This window comes from Diceros bicornis, chromosome 23, assembly GCF_020826845.1.
Source record: "Diceros bicornis minor isolate mBicDic1 chromosome 23, mDicBic1.mat.cur, whole genome shotgun sequence".
Taxonomy (NCBI): Eukaryota; Metazoa; Chordata; class Mammalia; order Perissodactyla; family Rhinocerotidae; genus Diceros; species Diceros bicornis.
The window spans coordinates 55,492,613-55,510,758 of NC_080762.1; positions in this window are offsets into that span (position 1 = coordinate 55,492,613).

An 18,146-nucleotide genomic window follows, 5' to 3' on the forward strand; every position below is an offset into this window, starting at 1 on the left:
CACAAAGATCCTGTCTCCAAATGCAGTCACACTGAAGGTTAGGGCTTCAACATATGAGTTTTGAGGGGACACACCTGACAGAAAATGAGGGTTATTTCTGGTCCCATGTTCAAAAATTTCAAGAAGGGGCTCTGACTGGCCCAGGATCCATCAACTGAAAGGTACCATAATTGGCCTGATTTGTTTTGGGACTCACTCCTTGCCAATCCATAGCTTATTCTATATAAAGAGCTAATGCTCTGAAGAGTTTCTCACAGATTAAACATATAGTAGTATAAACATATAGGATTATAGATTTAATACTGTATGCACTTGGTGTATTCAAGGGTGAGTAGGAGTAAGTATACTTAAAGAATATGGTTATTTTTTTCAAGAGTCACAGAAGGATGGAAAATATCTTGGTAGATGAGAAAAACAAGTTAAATCTAGAAATGCAGAATATTCTGCTCAGGTTTTAGTGACAAGGGAAAGAGAAATCCTGAAATGTGTGGGATCTGAAATTTATGACATTTTGGCATCTGAAGATCCATTGCAGCATTTCTTGGATTTTTGATGGGGCACTCCTGAGGGCAAGAGGAGATGTGATGGGGAAATTCAGAAGATTTAGGCAGTTGCATTGAAGATGGACCAGAGTAGAGATAAAATGGCTAATGAGGAAGACATTATAATGGACTAAGCAAGATTTAAAAATATTGAGGGAAGTGAATTGTCCTCTGGGTGAGAGTAAGGAAAGGGTGGCAAGAGGTGCTAGTAAGGATATTAACAATAACCTAATGTCTTATAAGTTATGTTTTGTGTGATAAGCAGAATAACTGCCACGAGAGAGCAGAATTAAGAGAAGAATGAGTAAATTCGTAAAGAGGGTCAGCTACATTATTCTGAGATTTCTGTGTTCAATAATCAAAGGAAAAAGGAAAGTTGACAGTAGAGACGATCTAGAACTAGAAGTTATAATTTACAATTGCAGCATTTTCCTTCAAGAAGGAGACCCAGCCTCCAAGGCACTCAACTTTAGGAACAAGGGACTGGTAGACCAGAAAAGAGCTGCTCAGGAGACACGAGGTGGTTAATGCCGAAGGTCACACCAGCTTGGGAACCAGTCGAGGTCCCATTTACATTAATGTCCAAATAACTATGACTCTGAGCTCCCACCTGGCCACACAGGAACACTGCTACCCTTCAAAGTGTCCTAGTCCGTTTTTGTGAGTCATTGGCACATCACATATGCCCAGGAACATGATTTTCCGTACCTCCCTTCTTCCTTTCTTGTCAGACTGCTTCACCAACACCATGAGAAATCAACTTGTCCAGGCACTGCTCTTCCCAAGATTCTGTCTTCAGATGCTCCCAAACCTACCCTTCCCTGTGTCCCAGGGCAGGATGGTTTGTATGAGGAAATGGGGAGCACTTTTCCTTCCTGTATTCCTTCAACAAACACTGAAATGCCTACTATGAACATGGCAAGATTCTAGGCCCTGCAGTGTACATCCTTGAACAAGACAGACAAAATACCTGCTCTCAGTGAGTTATATTCTGAGCCATGCTTCCTCAGCGAGGCCTTGAGGCAGCAATTCTGGAGGCCAGAGTCTTGCAAAGCTTCTGGTGAAGATGACTGTTCCAGCTTTGGGCTCCTGTTAACACCTCTCCAATAAAACCCTCATGTGCCACAAAAAGAAGCAAATATTTTTAGGTATACAGTGCCCCAATTCATACTTAGAAAACAATCCACATTTTTTGTTGTTGTTAACGGAACAAAAGGAATTCAAAGCTGTAACTCTGCCTGCTGCACTGACAACCCTTCACATGATTCTAGAGCCTCAGCCTTGCCCTTGAATACTCAGTTGGCCTATCGTGGAGTCTTCCCAGAACAAGCTAAGAGCCTGGCCCAAGTAGTACCCAAGTACTACTAAATACCCAAGTAATACCAAAGTACTAAGTAGTACCTAAGTTGTCACCTTTTGAAAAACAGAAAACAGCTCCACTTTTGACGTGACAGGAAGTGTGGCTTTTGATGCACGCATCACAATTTCGAAGTCCTTAGGACCATGCTTCAATCGTTTAAACTCGAGAATTGTGAGCTTCCTCTTCCCTTAGGAGTCTCTACCAGGAGGCTGCTCTCAATAGCAGCCTGAACAAGAGTCAGCCCTTCCAGAAGGCAGTGGAAGGCCTCCTTCTCCCTTCTATATCTTGATTGTCAGAAGTCATTGCATTTGCCCGGGCACTCTGTGATAAGAGGCTAGGACTGGTAGGACATGATACTTCCATGGTAGGACACAGTTTTCCTGGAAGAAAAAAACAAGGGAAATAAAGGCTTCGCTTAAAGTGCCTCAATTTGAACGTCCACAAATCAATTTGAATTGGGTGGCAGTTTGTTGATGCAGTGTTTCCATTTCCCTTTCTCTACCAGCCCAGAGTGGAGAGGCACTGCAAAGGGTCCACGGGTCCACGAGGGGGCGGTCCTAGATAGGGAGAAAAAGGAAACTTCACATTCATCCTGTTACCACACAATAATATTTCAGGAAACCTAAATTTAAAATATCTGGCTCATCTTCTCTGGACTCCTACAGCACTGCTCACACGCACATGTCAGAGCAAATATGCTTTGCACGTGTTATTTCCTCCAGTCAGTTGTAAATTCCTTGAAGACGACTGTCTATGACATGACATTTGTTGAATAAACGAATATTGTGCGAGTACCCTCTGAATACATGCTGAGTTCTTAACGGTTGAGAACATTTTTATAAAAATACAATTTTGAAGTTATATTGTAGAGTAGAAAGTATTAAATAAGAAAGACAAAGCTGACCCAACATTTGCCTATATAACAACTAACACACTCACAGTCCTTTCTTTGTCAAGGGCCCTACCTATGTTGTGTTGTTCAGTCCTCGTAATAACCCAGGAGGTGAGTTGAATATTGACTCCAGGTGGCCCCAGGAAGCCACAGCCCTGAGAGACTGACCTCAATCTGGTGCTTGGATTGGGAGGCCAGACTGATACCCACTCTTTTCTTCAGACTGTTAATTCCTTCTGTTCCTGACCATGCTGGCATAGAGGGAGTTCCTGGCTGCCTAGGCAGGCAGGAGCAGGAGGAATAAGTTGAAAAATTAGTAGAGATATGAAAACAAATTAATAGAGATCTGACCTTGTTGGTCCTGAACTGTGTGGAGCGGTTCACTGGGTTATATGTCGTACCGCGGGCTACCATTGAAGGATGGGGGTATGTAGGCAGCCTCGGCCAGCTTGGGGTGGAGGAAGCTCTCCTGGAAGCAGAAAGATAAAGACAAGTCAGGCAGGGGAGAGGGATGAGGGGGACATAGGAGGGAAAGGTGTCCCAGCTGCCCACGTGACCCCCGTACAGTCACTGAATAGCGCTCAACTGTGAGAGCTTGCCAAAGTAGACACTAAGGGAGAAGACTTAGTACATTTCTGTTGGATGCCTGGCTTGAGGAAAGACCAACCATAATGACCACATAGCTCAGTGTGTGCAACATGCCTCATCTTCGTCAATATTAAGCATCACCTTTAATGTCCCTATATCATGCCTTCTCTGAGTTTTAAAAATGCTAGGCATTATGATTACTGTCGATAATGTCACCCTTTGTTATTGTTGTTACATCGTGCCACAGAGGCTTATTCTGACCAATTGTCCTACTAAGTCTGGGAGACAGAAACACTGAAACCAGTAGAGTCCAACACTTTTTACCTCTGGTGGCCTTGGCTGGCTCCGAGGGTGACCACCCTGCCTTGAAGCCCGACATGCGTGAGGGAGGCACTGTGGCATAGCACTGTCCAGCACAGAAATCCAAGGTGACCCCGAGCTTCAAGTTCTGTTTTGATGACGAGGGCCTTGACATCTGAGGAAGAGTGCTCTACAACTCCATCTGCTAGCTCATTGTTGAAGTTACAGGTCTCATCTTCTTAAGCCAACTTTAACCTGCCTTTTCTTCTTATTTTAAGAATTTTTAAAATTAGGGGACAGGAATAACATGCACGTACTTTAAAAAATAATTGATTTTGAAAATTTTCAGACATGAAGAAAATTAGAAAAAAGAGTGTAATCAACACTTGTAAATTATCATCTTGCCACGTGTCCTTCATGTATGTATTTTTTCACTAAACCATTTTAAATTGTAGACTATATGAAATTTCACTCCAAAATGCTTCAGTGCATTATCCTATATAATACAGAAGCATGGTCACTCTTAATGAGTGAATAATTATTTCCTAATAAACTGGCCATACTCAATTGCCTCAGCTGACTCCCTAATGTCTGTTACTGTATATCTGCTTTTTCAAGTCAGGCCCTTACCAAAGACCATCCACCAGGTCTATTCGTTGTGTCCCAAGGCTCTTGTGAGCTAGAACAGCGCTCCTCCTCCCCTTTCTGTCAATTTGTGAAGACACTGGATCAGTCGTCTGGTAGAACGTCCCTCACACCCGCGTACTTAGAGTTCACTGTAACTATAACAGGGTCAGAAGTGGGGAGCAGCCTCTGACAGGGCAGTGTTAAGAATCTTGCAGAGACGTGGATTTCCTTTGTTTTCATAAGATTGACATAAATTTTACACTGTCACAAAAAACAATAGGATTGTGACATATTTTACAATTTAAGTCCCTATATTATCTCTTTTCATTTTCTATCATGTTTCTGAGATTTTCATGAATATTTTTTTTGTCATTGACCTCCAACTATCCTCCACATGTGCTTCTTACCCAGAGCGTAACATTTGCCAGGCGGCATGTCAGAAAATAAAGAGGCGGGGGTTCCACCAGGGTTCACCTGGCAACATGGTCCATGCCATGGTGATGGCAAATTAAGACTCGACATTGTGTTTTAAAGTTGGTCTGTTAAAGTTATTTTGTATAATATAGCTTTTATAAGCAGGAAGGCTTTTAGAATGTTCCTAATTTTAAGAAACCATACGTAGTGTTTTTGTTTTGTTTTGTTACTGATTGAGTTAACTAGATCTGCAAGGTCAAGAATCAGTGGATCAGTTGTCCAAGGTCGATGGATAAAATCAACCCTCCTCGGCAAACAGAGTTTACAACTCTCTGCGAACAGTTTCACAACAGTTTAACAATGCAGTTTCTAAAAAGAACTATTTATGACATCAAGTTTACAAGCAGAAGTCCTAAAAACTAGTAAGACAAATTTTTGAAGATTACAGGAAAATTCTTTCCTTATCTTAGTCACAGAGTTAGACAGAAACTGAATTTGTGATGACAAAATACAGAATAAGTATAGATTTTACTCATATTTCACGGTAACTGGTATGTATATGTGCTCAGTTGTATTTTATCCAAATGAAGCTAGTCGTGAATCTTGTGCTTTGCATTCTCAAATGTATTTGCAAAAATAACTTCCTAAAAGTGCCCCCAACATTTCCTGCTTAAAACAAAACAAACAAATGAGCAAACAAAATAACTTTAATATAAATTAAGACTGAATCAAAGATATTTGGAGCTTGAATAATTTATTTCCACATAGTGCACTCGGTGTCCTAGATTGAGCATCACTGAATTCCTTTCCTTTCTTCCTACCAATACGTGTAAAATGTATAAGACTGTCTTTCTTCCTAAATGGTTAAGTTGTCCCTGGGAATTTTATTTAATTTTTCTCTGTGAAATTGTTTTGAGGAATACTTGTTACTCCAGGCTCTTACTGCAATCTTTTGTTCAGGGAAAGTGTGGTCAGCTTGATTGGTACCGAGTGAAGAGGCATTCAGGGGAGAAAGAGAAAAGATTTCACTCATCCTTTCTGCTAGGTGGGCAAAACAACATAAAACCAGTGCTAGCACGGCCAGTGCTAGCACGACAGGCCTTCCTTCCGCGCTGGCCTGGCCAGCTTCCTGCTTCTCTGCTCACATCCACGGGAGGGACGGACCAACCAGACAGCCAGGTATTCTCGGGCCTGGTTAGTGTGGGAGAACCTTTCCCATCGCTAGTTGGGTATCTTCGTATTTTCCTTCTCCTTTGGAGACCAAAAAGTGTGAGAGGAAGTAAGGCCTATAAATTTACTCGTCTGAAACACTGGTTATGAGAGTCTTTGTCTTAGCTGGGTTGATTTTGGCTTTATCAAAATAACCAGGGGTTAACCAGAATTCCTGGTCCCTTCTCACAAAGACCATTACCTCTCTCTTTAATATTCCATCCTGGGAAAGGAAGTATGTGAAGTGAAAATGAATGATGAGAGATGAGGGTCTGGAGGTTCACATGACCGTAAAAAGCAGGTTCTTCGGAGTCAGAGGTAAATTAAAGGTGGTCCAGCTGAATAGATGACAGGAGAGCCAACCTTTAAGAGGTGTGTGGCAGTATTTAAAACAAGTCCACCAATTCTTTGACACTCCTCATATCAATAGGTGGAGTCTGTGTTCCGTCCCCTTGAACCTGGGTGGTCCTGTGGCTGCCTGGATGAATAAATGTAGCTGAAGTGACACTGTGTGACTTCCAAGGCTAGGTTAGAAAAGGCCATACCACTTCTGACAGTTTCTCTTCGGATACTTGCTTATGGAGCCTCAGCTGCTGTGTGAAAAGTCCACGTGAGGTCACCATGGGGGAGGGCTCCTAGAGAGGAGGAGAGATACGGCCAAGGGGCCCGGCTGTTCCAGCTTGCCGCTGAGGGGTTCCAGCCCAGCTGCCAGACACGAGTGAAGAAGCCTGCAGGATGCCCCAGCCCAGCCCAGCCTGGCTGCAGCTGCACAGAGACCCTAGTGAGGACTGCTTAGCTGCATCCATCCAGCCCAAGGTCAGTGAGCGAAAGACATGAGTGTAGTGGTCTTAAGCCATGTTTTGGGGTAACTTTCTATGCAGCAATAGGCAGTTGGAACAAGGCACTGAGACATCACAGAATACATTGGAAGAATGATGCTGATAAACTCAAGTTTTCTCATGAAAATTCTGGTGAAATGTAACAGATTCTACTTGTGAGGAACTTGGTTAAACAGCACTTCTTTCCAGCACATGTCCATCTCTGCTGTGTCTTTGTGTGAAAGGTGATGGAAGGGATTCCATTTCCCTTTACCAGGGTGGAAAAATAACTTTCCTGCCCCGCTTCTGAGTTCTTGGCTGAGACTCCTGTAAGAAAAGACAGATGAACAAGAGAAAAGCAAATAGAAGTTTATTAACATGTCTACCTCATGTGTACATGGGAGATGGCCAGGGAAAAACGAGTAACTCCCTAAGGTGGCTTAGAATTCAGGCTTAAATACCCTCTTAATAGGGAAAGGGGAGGGGGATGAAGGCCTCACGTGAGAGTAAATGATTTTTAGAAAAGACGAACGGGCATTTAGAGGAATAGATGGGAGATATGTTAGTTTGTGACAAAATGAGTCTGGGTGTGGTGTCCACTTTTATCATTCTTCCTGGTTGATGAAACTCCCGGGGGGGAAATTTATGACAACTATGGTCCTTCTGGAGGACCTGTCTTTAGGCAGATACCGGGAGTTCAGAGAAAGCCCCTCTCTGCATTTGCTGTTTTGCAAGTGCCTTCAGTTCAAAACAATCAATATATCAAACAGCATATTTTGGGGTGGTGTGTCCTGCACTCCCACAGTCGTGTTTGGGGCGGCGTGTCCTGAACCCCCACAGTCATGTTTGGGGTGGCGTGCCCTGAACTCCCACAGTCGTGTTTGGGGCGACGTGTCCTGAACCCCCACAATCGTGTTTGGGGTGGCGTGTCCTGAACCCCCACAGTCGTGTTTGGGGTGACACGTCCTGAATTCCCATAGTCGTGTTTGGGGCGGCGTGTCCTGAACCCCCACAGTCGTGTTTTGGGGTGGCGTGTCCTGCACTCCCACAGTCGTGTTTGGGGTGGCGTGTTCTGAACCCCCACAGTCGTGTTTGGGGTGACACGTCCTGAATTCCCACAGCCGTGTTTGGGGCAGCGTGTCCTGCACTCCCACAGTTGTGTTTGGAGTGGCGTGTCCTGAATCCCCACAGTCGTGTTTTGGGGTGGCGTGTCCTGCACTCCCACAGTTGTGTTTGGGGTGGCGTGTCCTGAACCCCCACAGTCATGTTTGGGGTGACACGTCCTGAATTCCCACAGTCGTGTTCGGGGCGGCGTGTCCTGCACTCCCACAGTCGTGTTTGGGGTGGCGTGTCCTGCACTCCCACGGTTGTATTTGGCGCGGCGTGTCCTGCACTCTCACAGTCATGTTTTGGGGTGGCGTGTCCTGCACTCCCACAGTCGTGTTTTGGGGTGGCGTGTCCTGCACTCCCACAGTCGTGTTTGGGGTGGCGTGTCCTGCACTCCCACAGTTGTGTTGGTGGCGGCGTATTCTGCTACCCTTCAGGGCCATAAGCTGTAAGGGGCAGCCTTCTGGGCAAAGCTTTCCTCCTTGACGAAAAGAGATTCAGGAGGAGAAGGGCTTCCCTTCCAGCCTCTCGTGCACCACGTGAGAAGGTGATGCCTGGTGACCACCTTGCAACCAGGAGACAACAGTGACCGACTCCTGACGTGGCAGAGGGGAGAGATGGGAAACCACGAGTTCCATCTTCATTTTGCTGCTGAATTCATCAACCTGGAACTGCGGGCCATTGGGCTGCTCGCTAGATAATGTGTCCTTAATGTTTAAATCTTTGTTAGTAAGATTTCCTATCATTTTTAGCCAAAACCATACCTGATACACTTGACATAATGTGGCTTCCAAGGAATCAGTGATTTTTAAAAAAGTTTTAAACCCTTTAGTGTGTTCCCCAAGAGGTTGCCCAGTTTCAAAAGTCATGAAAGAAAGCTGAAAGAGATGAGCCCTTAATGCAAGCAGGGACTGTTTTGCTGTCTTTTCTCTCTCAGAACACTGGCCCTGCTTTAGCAGGTAGAAGCAATTTAGTAAATGGATCTGTTTTTGTTCCTTCTGTTTCTGCAAATTTTCTTGCGTAGAAAATAATTTGGAATCCCAAAGTGAAATATGAAACGCCATGTAAGATAGTCACTTTTAGGCTTTTGTAATCAAAAGCTGTCAGGGGTTGAAATAAAGTCCTTCCCTGTCTGATTTTAACATTCTAGGATAGCCAGCTGTTATGGGCTGAATTGGGTCTCCCCCAAATTCATACGTTGAAGCCTTAACCCCTGGTACCTCAGATTGTGACTGTATTTTGGAAATAGGGCCTTAAAGAGGTAAAGTTAAAGTGGGCTTGTTAGGGTGGGCCCTACTTCAATATGACTGGTGTTCTCACAAGAAGAGGAGGTTAGGATACAGAGAGAGACACCACACATGTGCACGCACAGGGAGACAGACGTGGGAACACAGCAAGAGGAGCCACCTGCAAGCCAAGGAGAGAGTCCTCAGGAGAAAACAACCCATCGACACTTTGAGCTTGGCCTTCTAGAACTGTGAGAAAATAAATTTCTGTTATTTCAGTCACCTAGTCTGTGGTAATTTGTTATGGAAGCCCTAGGAACTAGTACAACAGATCTACAACATTTGGCTTATGGTGATGTAGCTTACAGTTTTTTCATCCCTTCATTTCATCACTACAATAAAGGAATGAAAAAATTGCAACTTAAGAGACATTTCCAAATAAGTTAAAATACTACGTTACATCCAGTGCCAATTCTTTTGAAGGGCATACATTTTTTATTAGTAGGTAATCAGTTGCATCCCACTCGCACTGTATGTTGAATAAAAGATTATGGTTTGAAGGTGGCATTAAATTACGAGGCTGCCAAGTTTGCCCACAGGTCTCAATCCAATCTCGGGAGGAATAAGGGACATGGATAAGCGGAGCTGGTGGTGAGAGAGGGATTTGTTGTGGAAGGAGGTCTGGGAGCCAGTTCTCATGCTCGTGAAGTCTTTGTGAAGGAGAAGAGCTGGATAAAATCTGAGTCATTGACTTTGGTCTGTGCATCGCTGGAGACAAAGATGTTAGAAACGTGGCTAATCCCTCACACTTATTAGTGGATACAGAAACACTGGCAAGATTTTATTTTTGCTCAGAGTTTCCAGTAGATTAATGAGTTTCCTAAAGAATATGATCCAAGATCTGTTGGATTGACTGCTTTTCAAGGTTTTTTGGAGGCAAATTCATTTCTTTTGTATAATAATTCATGTGATTAGTCTTTTGGCTTTATTATAAATTCAGTTCTCAGGGGCCGGCCCCGTGGCGTGGTGGTTAAGTGCACTGCTCTCCGTTGCTGGCGGCCTGGATTCGGATCCCGGGCCTGCACAGACACACCGCTTGTCGGGCCATGCTGTGGCGGCGTCCCATATAAAGTGGAGGAAGATGGGCACCGATGTTAGCCCACGGCCAGTCTTCCCTAGCAAAAAGAGGAGAATTGGCATGGATGTTAGCTCAGGGCTGATCTTCCTCAAGAAAAAAAAAAATCAATTCTCAAAACAGTTTGTCCCTAAGTAAATTGCAATGGTGTTTTCTATTAATTTCCTAAAAAAGAAAATCTAATGGAAATGTCCCCCCTAGTATTTCTGTTATTATGTTCATAAAATATGTTATTATGATTAACGGAAATATGTAGTTATTCCTCTTTTTTCCCCCAGGTCATTTTGATGCTATGGAAGTTACCCAGGATGCTTTACAATAAAATAAAAATAATACGTCAACAATCTTATCTAGGTTTTCTCAGGTCTGTCTTGCAAAATTAGCCATCAGGAAATATCTTATCTATCAAAATAGAACACTAGTATGTACAACAAAATGGTATTTCTCGAACTGTAGTTCACAGCAAAAGATACATGGAAAGTTGAAATTTTTAGTATTTTCTTGCCCAGTTTTCAGTGACGTTCTTGGAAATCAATTTATAAAATTTATTTATAACAAAGACAATTCTGAATTTATAAAAACAAAGCCAATTCTCTTTGATATACTGATATGCAAATTTGGGAAAGGCAGTCAACGGCTAGTGGATAAAAACCAGAAAAGGCAACTGTAGGTGCTGGCCCGGTGGCACAAGCAGTTAAGTGCATGCTCTCCGCTGCGGCGGCCCAGGGTTCACCGGTTCAGATCCTGGGCGCGCACCGATGCACCGCTTGTGAAGCCATGCTGTGGCGGCGTCCCATATAAAGTAGAGGAAGATGGGCTTGAATGTTAGCCCAGGGCCCGTCTTCCTCAGCAAAAAGAGGAGGATTGGCAGATGTTAGCTCAGGGCTGATCTTCCTCAGGGAAAAAAAAAAAAAAAAGAAAAGGCAACTGTAATTTTGTTTTGTTACCAAGAATGTAGCCAATTTGCTAGAAAATGTGCCTGATTATAATAAATTAATGATCCATAATTAGAAAACAAACATATACAAGTAGAAACTTTTCTGTGGAAAGTTTTGGCACTGTCATCTACAGGAACACAAATTTTAACCTTTGCAAAGGAGGAAAGGATTTACACAAAAGTTGCAGTTAATAGAGCAGAACCCGCAAGGCGTCTCTGACAAGCAGCCTGCTGTGGAAGCTTTAAGGCAAACTGAAGAGATGGAGTCTAATGGAAGGAAAATAGTTTTAAAAGAAAACAACTCCATAAAAGACTTTTTTCTCATTTTATAAATACATTGTTAAGAGTTACGTACTTTCATATAGCGCTATTCTACCAAGTTCACCTCCTTACTTTTAACTAGGTTACCAAGACCATAAGTGAACATTTGCAGGAAGGAAGAGGCGAAGATTAGACTAACTTCTCTCTTCTGTAGCTATAAGATTCTATAGTTTCATGACTAAGAGACCATGACCATAATAGCCAATACTGGGCCGGCCCCGTGGCTTAGCGGTTAAGTGCGCGAGCTCCACTGCTGGCGGCCCGGGTTCGGATCCCGGGCGAGCACCGACACACCACCTCTCCGGCCATGCTGAGGCCGCGTCCCACATACAGCAACCAGAATGGATGTGCAACTACGACATACAACTGTCTACCGGGGCTTTGGGGGAAAAATAAATAAATAAAATCTTAAAAAAAAAAAAATAGCCAATACTGACCCAGCACTTTCTCTGTGCCAGGCACTGTCCTTAGTGCTTAGTAATCTGTGAGGTTTCAGGGTTATACTGAATAAAAAAACAAATAGCTCCAAATCAAAGGAAAATTTTGATAATTAAATTCTAGTGTTCATGGTTTAACTAGAAAATGCATTATCTCTATGGCCCCAGTATTCTGAAGCATAAGAAGAATCTCATCTCTGATTCAGGAACTCCTGGTTATCCTACAATAACCATTCTTTCCATTTCTAGTAGCTGGCACATGACTGCTTGGGATAAAGATGACATTTCCCATCCTCCCTTCCAGCTAGGTATGGCCATGTGACTAAGTTCTGGCCAATAGAATGGACATAGACGTATTGTGGGATAACGTGCAGGAACCTGCTTTAGGAGACTGTATGCTTCAGTTAGATCATCAGATTGTATTGTTTTAGTTGCCTCTTTGGGAAGGGACTTTTGTACCATGAAGTAACACATCATGCTAAATGATTTCTATGTGTCCCACAATGATACAGTACGACAGCCAGCCTGATTTTTGTGTGCTTACTTGTTTTTTTGAAGGTGAAAACAATACGAAGATGGAACTTGAAGTCAAGCTGCTAAATTAATGAATTGAGGTAAACACATAGGACATGAAGTAGTAAAGTAGTATATATTAGAAATGGAACAGATCAATAAAGACTGTGGACCCTTGAGTCATTGAAGAATTAATAGGTCACTATGCTAAGGCAAAAAATGCTTGTTTTTAATATGTAACAGCCCTGGGGCCGGCTGGGTCGTGCAAGTGGTTGGGTGCGCGCGTTCTGCTGCTGCGGCCCGGGCTTCGAGGGTTCGGATCTGGGTGCGCACCGCCGCACTGCTTGGCAAGTCATGCTGTGGTGGCGTCCCATATAAAGTGGAGGAAGATGGGCACAGATGTTAGCCCAGGGCCAGTCTTCCTTGGCAAAAAAAGAGGAGGATTGGCAGATGTTAGCACAGGGCTGATCTCCTCACAAAAAATAAATAAATAAATAAATAACACGTAACAGTCCTGTTTATTTATGAACTTGGCTTTCTGGATTTTCAAGATCATCCACCACTTCCTTGGAAAGAACAGCTCACATTTTAATCTGTCTACTGCCATGGAATTTATTTTCTGACACGTCTACTTTTTCTCCTATTGATTCATTACATTATTCATTTTGGCAATTTTCAAAATTAGAGCTGATCCGTGAAAACTTGATCTCTCTTTCTGTGTTTTTGTACTTTTTCCCTCCTTAGATAAAGATGTCCGTCTCTCTTATTGACTGACTAACTCCTACAGCATCTTGGCTCAGCTCAAGCACCTCTCTTTCTGGGAGTCCATCATTTCCAGCAATCTGATGTAGATATCGCACTGTGTGTTCCAGCCTGCTGTGCACACCTCCACCAATGCACTTACTACTCAGTGCTGGGCCTTGATTTGCTCCTCTATTTTCTCCACTGGACTGTAAGCTCCTGAAAGTCATGGGCTGTGTCTTTCCTCTCTGCATTCCTAGAACCCAGCAAAGTGCCTGTCTTACAGCAAATATGCAATAAATTTTTCTTCTTCTTTTTTTTGGTGAGGAAGATTGGTCCTGAGCTAACATCTGTTGCCAATCTTCCTCTTTTTGCTTGAGGAAGACTGGCCCTGAGCTAACATCCATGGCAATCTTCTCTCTATTCTGTATGTGGTATGCTGCCACAGCATGGCTTGATGAGTGATGTAGGTCTGCTCCCAGGAGCTGAACCTGTGAACCCTGGGCTGCGAAAGCAGAGCACACAAACTTAAACACTACGCCACTCGGCTGGCCCCTAAATTCTTCATTTTTAAAAAAAATTTTTCTCAGATCTGAGATTCAAAAAAATCTCAAAAACATTTTTCTGTAATACACTTTTAAAGTTAAATTTATTGAGGAGTAATTCACATACAATAAAATTAACTTTCTAAGATTGTACAGTTCAATGAATTTTGCCAAATGTATATAGTCCTATAACCACACCACAATTATGATATAGAACATTTCCATCATCCCCAAAAGTTCCATTTGCTCCTTTGCAGTCAATCCCCTGCCCTGTCCCCAGCCTCCAGAAACCACTGCTCGGATTTCTGTCTCTAAAGTTTTGCCAGTGCTGTATCGTCACAGAAATGGAATCACACGGAGCACGACTTCTTTTGTGTTTGACTTTTTTCACTGGGCATAATGAGTCTGAAATCCATCCATGATGCACTTATCCGTAGTTTATTCCTTTTCACGTCTAAGTAGCATCCATCGTATGCATGGTCTAAATGAGCTTATCCATTTGATGGATGTTATGGTTGTGTCTGGTTTTTGACTATTATGGGTATGCTGCTATAAACATTCACATATAGGTCTTTACATGGACATATATTTTCATTTCTCTTGGGTAAATATATAGGATTGGGGCTTCTGGATCATACGGTATGTGTTTAATGTCATAGTAAAATGCTAACCTTTTCCAAAGCAATTGTACCAGTTTACACTTCTACCAGCGTTATACATAGTTTTCAGTTCATAAGTGCCTTTTTTTTTTTTTTGGTGAAGAAGATTGGCCCTGAGCTAACATCCGTGCCCATCTTTCTCCATTTTGCATATGGGACGCTACCTCAGCATGGCTTGATAAGCCGTGTGTAAGTCCGTGCCCGGGATTCAAATCTGCAAACTCCAGGCCACTGAAGTGGAGCTTGTGAACTTAACCACTACGCCACCAGGCCGGCCCCCATTAGTGTAACCACTATGCCACCAGACCAGCCCCCATTAGTGCTTTTAAAATGAATATCATAAGTATATTCATACTAGGTTTTTGGTTTTATAGTTGCCAGATATTACTAAGTTACTAAAAAAAACCCAATGTGTAAAAATAAAGGGATAAGTGTGCTAGGGTCTAGCTTTTTTTGGTTACCAGAGTAGAATGATATTGAATAAGACCCATTCCTCTCCCAAATAATTCCTCCACTGTTTTAGTTATAACAATACTTGAAATTCCTTCTTTGCAGTGCCACCCTCCCCCCTACAATACTTTGTAGGAATTCGAAGTCCCCAGGAAGCTGGTCTGGTAGGATCATTCCATCAAGGTATATCAAGACCACTTTCCCAAGGTGTTATGTGTGGAGAGCCATTCTGAGAATGGGGAATGGAGAACAGAAAGTGGAGAGTCTGAGTCCTGGGCTCAGCCAAGGACAGGAAGAGCAGAGTGCTGTGATGGGGAAAGACATAGCAAAGGACCGACAACCGCGCTGGAAGGAGACGGGAGCAAGAAGCCCGTTTCACTCCTCTGTCAGTGGTGGAGGGGAATCTGGGTTTGAGAACTAGCTGTGCCACTTTCTAGTCATGTGGCTTTAAGCAAGTCATATAACCTCCTATTTAAACATCAGATTTTTTTTTTCATCTGGAATGCCAAGGAAATAATATTAGCTGTGTCTGCATCAAATGAGTAACTTGTGGGTATTGTGTTGAGATGTACTGTTAAGTGCAACATATGCTTCATAAATGTCGTCTTTTATTTGGTCAAATTTTTTTTTTTTTTTTTTTTTTGCTGAGGAAGACTAGTCTTGAGCTAACATCTGTGCCAGTCTTCCTCTACTTTATATGTGGGATGCCGCCACAGCATGGCCAATGAGTGGTGTAGGTCCACGCCCGGGATGCGACCCCGAGCTGCCAAAGTGGAACGCGCCAAACCCAACCACTATGCCACAGGGCTGGCCCCTAATGTGGTCAATTTGTTAAACTGCTTTTCCTCTCTTTAATTCTCTTCTGTTAAAACCTTCTTTTGGCTTTTATTCTATACCTACCATACGAACATGTCCCCTCTCAGATTCATTTAATCTCTTTTCCTGCCCCTTTAAAATGTCCTACCAACTTTGGAGTAGGTAATCTCTGGCACTTTCATAAATTTCTTCCCACTACAGTCCATCTCAGACCTAGAGAACAAAAGTGTGAGGTTTCAGATGTGACCAAGATGTGCCCTTCAGGTTCAGCTTCTGTGATATGTCCAAGAACACTCAAGTGACATTTCAATGAACTTGGCGTGGGATTCAAGTTGTTCTGAGATGCTGGCAGGAGCCTTAATTTCTGAGGGCATATAGGCATCCTTCTGTGACTTTTCTGTTGTCTCTAAGACAAGCACAAGCATCTTTTCACAAGAGAAGTTCCATCATAGTCATTTATAACACGCCTACGTTTTCCTGGACATTTTCCTTTCCTCCCTTTCTATTTATAACTGCATTTTTTTGCCTTCTTTGTATTCCAGCATAATGTTTGTTTATAAAAAAGACTGTAATCCTTTCAGTGCCCTCTATGATAGGAAAGATGAAATGAAGTTTTAATGGAGTAAATGACTCGCTAGGGAAAACACATGTCTCTGCAATGATGTCATCCAGAATGATTCCATGGCCCCATTGTTCTCTGGGGACCTGCTGTTTCCATAGGCTGTCTAGCTCACAGGATGGTTTTTCTTTCAAGTAAAGCCAGTCTCAAAATTATGCTAAGTGTGAGGGCCAGGAGTTAACAGGAGTTAAGGAGTTTCTGAAGACAATAGTGCAAAGGAGATTCTTCTGGCAGCTAGTTCTCCAGACTGAGAGGAAAGAGTCAAAATTTCAATTAAAGTCTTGTTCAATCTGATGTCAGTGACCAGGACTATTTGACACTTTGGATATGGCTTGGCTTAGCTTGCTTTTTAGTTACCAAGTGCCCAGCACCAACATCCACAAAAGGTGGGTATTTACCACTGGATTGCTATCCATCAGTGGTAGCAATATCTCCTTCTTTCCTTTATCCCTTCTCTCCTTCTTCCATAATAATAGAACCTTGAGTTTTAGGTGGACACAGGGGTGGCCAGGATAAATTACATTGTCAAGCCTCCTTTGCAGCTAGATGTGGCCATGTGACTAACTTCTGGCCAATGAGATATAATCACAATCACCAAAGAGTAGCTTGTGGAAACCTTCCTCAGAAAACAAAAAAGATTATCATGTGACCCCTCCCTCCACCTTCTTTTTTTGTTCTTTGCTTTTTCCTTCTGGATAAAATTTGTATGTCAGATCTTAAGCCGGAGCAGCCATCTTGGACCATGTGGTACCTTGAAAAAGAGGCCTCATTTGTGGAGTAATGGATGGAAGGAGCCCGGGTGTCTGAGGCCCCCATGGAACAAAGCCACTGCATCAGCTGTGGATTACCCACCCCTTGACTTTCATGAGAGTTTTAGTCCCTGTTATTTCTGTTCTCTGCTGCTAGCAGCAGAACTTCTCTGATGCAACACACTGCCAGTTGTGGGTACTTTTAGGAGAGGAGCCATTACAAGTGGGTGCAGCAATGTTCTCATGGATTCCTGGGGTGTCTTGGGAAGAGGGCAGACATTGCCTGTCAGAGCACAGGCGTCTGTTGTGCTGGGTCTGTCCTGTCACCTGCACTCACAACACATGGACACTGCTCTGGTGCTGATGTAGTGTCTGCAGTAGGTGGATGCTCGAGCTCCCTCCCCCTCTGGCTCACTCTGGAGCAGGCACGAATGGCCCCGAGGCATCTGCTCTCCTTATTAGCACTGATAAGTGCTGGGAGGGCCAGGCACATCTTGTTACATACACCCCTGGCCATCTGTGGCAAGTTTTGTTTTGCTTTACCTTTAAAAGATTGCAGATGCAGATACATTGTGATAGGTGGCAGCCTTCCACTGCTTGAGACAGTGAGGCACGGAGTCCCAACACACCCAGGAAGAGGGGATCAGCATAGTGGAAAGCAGACCCAGCAGGCAGCTGCAGTTGGACTCCAGTCCTGGCGCCGCTGGTAGAAACATGGCGTTGAGCCAGCTCTCACCAGCTCTGCTTCCCAGGTTTGCTAAGTGTGACATGAGAGACCGGGTTCCATGGTTTCTAAGATCCTTTTTGGTCCTATCAGTCTGTGATAGTTCCTGTCATCATTAGATGAGGCCTGCCATACAGTTTCCTTTCTTCCTCTGCAAGTGTTCAACCAATCTGTTAAGTATAAATATAGTACAAAATATTATCGGTATTTTCATCAGAAGAAAACAAGCAAATTTTTCTCATCTTTGGATATATATTTTAGCATCAACATTAATAAGAATGAGAAATAAATAGCATCTTGAGTGTCCTTTGGCGAGTGAAACTGTACCACGCTTTGGTCCGGTTTAGACTTGAAAGCCAGCGACAAGGAGGAGCTGGACTGCCCCGGGTGTAGCCTGGAGTGGGAGTTGTGGAGGGC